This window comes from Anneissia japonica, unplaced genomic scaffold, assembly GCF_011630105.1.
Source record: "Anneissia japonica isolate Jap-2015-1 unplaced genomic scaffold, ASM1163010v1 scaffold287755_len519135_cov135, whole genome shotgun sequence".
Taxonomy (NCBI): Eukaryota; Metazoa; Echinodermata; class Crinoidea; order Comatulida; family Comatulidae; genus Anneissia; species Anneissia japonica.
The window spans coordinates 342,205-347,234 of NW_022704004.1; positions in this window are offsets into that span (position 1 = coordinate 342,205).

Here is a 5,030-nt window from a genome sequence, read left to right on the forward strand (position 1 = left end):
CACACATACTGGGGCTCGACAGATTTCGATCCGCGTGCCGACGTTCGTTACATCAAACAATTACCGACGACGGAAAACGGTCATGCCCATGTGAACGTCGACTTTTACGAGACGAGGCTGCGATTCTTGAGAAAGCAGACGCTCTTGGCTTGCGAAGACGGCGGGTGCCAGGAGAACGGACTGGTGGAAGTACGATTTAATTTGCACGATGCAGCCAACTTGTCCAAAGTACTATCCTGTCGGCTGTTGGACGGTTCCATCAAGCCTTTGGCCGACGTGGGGGAGATGAGCGACGAAGACGAATGCGAGCTCGTGCTTCCGACGTCCACCAACCTGGTTTTCATGGTGCATCTCAGCATTCTACTTCCCAGATGGAAACATCTGGATATAGCGAAATTGTGCTTGGACGCCCTGAAGAAGAACAAGGACTGCTGCAAGGGCAATCGAATTCACGTCACCGCTTCCAACGAAATTGGAGGATGCCGTTTTGAAAGACGAATTGGACACTAAGACCAACGCGTTGAGAATCTCGCCGGCTCCTCAGCGGTCCTCAACGTGTCGGATGGAAAATCCTTGTTCGCGAACCTGCTCTTGCTAAATGCTCTCGAAAAAGCTTGCCAGCATTTTAAGGTGAGATTCGACGAATCTCCGATGAAAAATGGCATCGAAAAAAACAATTTTCGAAGATATGACCGACCGAACGACAGTCTGGTACTTCGATCAAAGCGCCAAGGAAGTGTTTCAGAAAGTGGACATTCGACAATTGGCCGAGCAGAACGGAGGCAGTCTTCCCGGACACGCCTGCAAGAATCTGTACCGAAAAAAGGTTAGGGCAACTTCGGCGATAAAGCTGGGTAAAAAGTTGAAGTTCGCTCCCGAAGAGCCGACGTTGATGAAGCCGATATCGTCGCATGTGAAACGGAGGTCAGCTTGGATGGCATGCTGGCAGACGGATCGGAACGCAAGCTGAGGGAGAAGTGCGGGAACGACGTAAATCGGTACCGACGAACCGTGGAATGGCGGATAGACGAGTTGATCGACGAAGTCCGGGAACGCGGCTACCACTTTGTTCTTAGGCGTGATGATGAACCAGATCCATTTCCTTGCGGTTGCAGTCGCTACGCTGCTTAGATGTTATGATGATAAGCACATAATAAAAAGAGAACATTGGAAATAAAGTTTGATTTTAAAAAAATACAATGAGTTCGTATCCTTCTGTGTTTAATTTTGTTATTTTTATTTCTTGATGATGAGTTGCAAATGTATGTTAGTAAATATAAATAAAAAAATGAAAGACAAAAGATCAGCTATAGTTTCAAGTCGATGGAGCACGTAGCCCATAACCACTTTAATATTATGAATTCCACTTCCCATTTCACATTTTAAATCAGACGGTCGTTCGATACGGAGTTAGTGCATAGATATACACGTGCGTCCGATCATTATCGACAAATTAACTTGTAATGTCCGCTCCATCGATGGCCGACTCAGACGATCGAGTGGCCGCCGAGCCATTCGGCGAAGAACAGAACGACGTATTCAGCACCGTCATGCTGAGATCGTGGCAACAAGGACTTATGGACGAGCTGTCAAGAAGACCGGACCCGCGCGCCGACTACTGGTACCACGAGCCTCGTGGAAACGTAGGAAAGAGTTTCATGGCGTCCTACCTGTCCAGGTCGATGGAAGCGATCGTGTTCGACGGCTGCAAGAAGGGGGCCGACGGCGCGTACGCTTACGACGGACAGCGCATCGTCGTCTTCGACCTGCATCGCTCCCAGAAGAAATGCGTGAATTACGAACTGATGGAGAGGTTCAAGAACGGACGTCTCTTCAGCCCCAAGTACCACAGCAAGGTGAAGCTGTTCGCAGTGCCTCACGTCGTTGTGTTAGCCAACTTTCCGCCCGACCACGAGTTGGAATAATCGCGACCAACAAGCAGGAGATATTTCATTTTCCTACTATAAAATAAACGATTTTAGTGTCTCCCCTCATTTCACCGTTCGAGCTTCGTGTTTTAGCAACAATCGAAGCACGTGATAGAATTCGAGGCTCTGGCAGATAAAATCTATTGTGCAAATTTTGATGACTCAACGCGTAACGAAGCGGTGAAACGAAAGAAAGATAGTGAAGATAAGAAAATAAAACGTTTCCAGAAAAAGAGGCAGAAGAGGTTGCTTAAACGAAAGGAGAAGCGAATTCGAAAACATTCCCACATCTTTTCTTTCGACGGTTTCGCCGTAAAAAATATCACGATAGATCTCGAGAACAACGAAGGTACTAAAAAAGCGAGAGCGTTCAGGCTTTCGATTGCCGCCCCGAAACTATTTTCGACTTGATAAGGACTGTTGGAAACCGCCGGGAATTGGAGATTCAGAGAAACGGATACGAACGGTGTGTGTTGAGGCCGTGGCAGGAGAGCCTGATGGATGTGTTGACCGGGCCTGTACACGACCACAAAATTTACTGGGTTGTCGATAAAAGTGGCGGAGCCGGGAAGACCTTTTTCGCACAGTATGTACGAGCAGCCATGGACGGTCGTATATATACCAGTTCCAGTTACCGGCTTTTCGCATGCGTCTTTCGCAAACATTGCGATGGAACGGGGATCGTCGTCTTTGATCTTTCCCGCAAACAACGGAACGGCTCTTCGTTTTTCAACTACAAGTTGATTAACGATCTGAAGGATCGTTCGATAAAGTACAGAGAAGAAAATTATCTTATCGATCCTGTGCACGTTTTGGTATTAGCCAGGTTCGAGCCCAACAAGAAGAGAATGGGTAACGATCGTCTGGAAGTACGTCACATCGACCAAATTGGACAATTCTTTCATTTTATTGCTTAATAGTCTTAAACGTTTGTTTAGTTCTCAGATAAATAAGATAATGTAATTTGGTTAATAAATAAAAGACGAAAGAAACGTAATTTTTTGTTTTGTTTTGCTTATTTTGTTTTCTATGATGACTCTCTTTGCAAACGGTGCCCGGTTGCCCCAACTATCGTCGGCGCCGCTTCCGGTGTGTATAACAGTGATCGATATGTCATTTTCGGTACATTTAGCTGCGAGGAGTGATATTGTGCAGAATGTATGAAATACGAGAAGAGTGGTCAGATTATTGGGTGTTCGTTTTGAAGGGTTACACAGTAGCCGAATTGGATTACCTGAAGAAGTTTTCCGAGCCCGAATTTATGAAGAAGATGGAAGTAAAGTACATGCGATTGACGGAGAAGACAAATCACCGAAACGGGGAGACATACATTCGAGGTTGGCTCATTTCAAATATACCTCGTAAACAGGAAGACGTCGAAACTGTTCTCAACTCCGACCGTTTTCGATTTGCATAACATGAGAGGTAAGAAGGAAAACCAAGAAGTTCTCTGCACTATGAACCCCCTAGAGCCGACGAACTCGTTCGGTGATCCGGCCGACCTAAACGACTTTGGTTTGAAGCTGCGAAGAGAACTCTACGAGAGAAAACGTGCGGGAGTAAGGTGTTGGGTGTTCGTCGCGCGCAATCTCACGGAAGAGGAATTTGAGTACATGATGCTGTTTTCCGATAGAAAGTTCAGGGAGTAAAATCTCGTCGAATACATTCAATTCACGGAAGTGATCGCTCCGAAGACAGGGAAGAAGCACCTTTTGGGTTGGCTTGCTTCGAGCTTTCTTTTGAAATCTCACGACGTCGAGAAAACTCTAAATTGCCTTAGTTTGTACATGGAAAGGGTGTGACATTCCAAAAAGGAAGTCGAACCCAGTTCGACGGAGGAGATCGATGCACCGACGTACTACTTCGGAGTTTCAGACGGCATCGACGCGAAAACGAACAGCGAAGCTTGCGAAGCTGTGAAACGTTTGGTGGAAAAGACCGTGAAGAAGAGATATCGAAATGGGAGAAAGAGAGGACGTGCGAAGTTGATGAGAAAACGTAAAGAAAAGGCGAACGAAGATCCAGTGGTCGCAGACGCCCCCAAAAAACGTTCCAAGACGCGACCGAGAAAAAAGAAAAGGATGAGAAAGCTGGAAAGACGGAGACGATGGTACGAAAAGTCCCCGTTGAGACCGTGGCAGACAAAACTGAGAGAGGTCCTGCTCGGCGGATTATCGACAGTACGACGCGTGCATTGGGTGGTCGACGAGTTTGGAGGAACCGGAAAAACCTTCCTGGCGCGATACATGAAAACAGTTATGGGTGGTTTGCTTTTCACACATGCCACGTACCGTTATTTTGCACGTACGTTTAAGGAGCGTCGCGAGGAGGATCAAATCGTTGTGTTCGATCTAGACGGCGGCTACAAACCTGGAAGATTCAGTTATCGGATTTTGAAAAATCTGATGAGTCGTTTCACTTTGTTCAAAATTTTGGTGTTGGCGAAATTTCAAACGACGACGAACCCTTTCGAAATGGACATGTGGAAGATAATAAGTATCGAAGAAGATGATGGTGAAAGTTGGGACGTTATCCGATGTTAATGAAACAAAAAAGAAAAAAAAGTAACTTTCCATTACAAATAAATAAATAAAGAAAGAAGTTTAAAATTGTTGTCTTTAGTTTTTTATTGTGTTACTTTTATATCTTTTCTATTTTATTTTGTTATGGATGACATAAATATATATTATTTGTGCCTACTCGCACCCAAAGAAATGAGCCAGCGTACATACGTTGAATCAGTGTATATTATCGTGTACAAGTCGACAACGATCACGGACGGAGACCGACTACGCCGGCAAAGAAATCGATCGACGGCATGACGGTGTCCCTTTCGCCTGCTCACGTCCGCGACCACCGACCACGACTGCCAGTCCGACGACGTCCGACGTACGCCGTCGTGCCGGATCGCGACGACGGCCAGTCCGGCGTCCGGCGTACGTGACGACGACTGCCAGTCCGGGGTACGTGACAACGACGGCCAGTCCGGTGTCACGTACGCCGTCCGCCGACTCGAGAAGACGACGGCTGCAAACAACGACGGCCAGTCAGGCGTCCGGCGTACGTGACAAGGACAGCCAGTCTGGTGTCACGTACGCCATC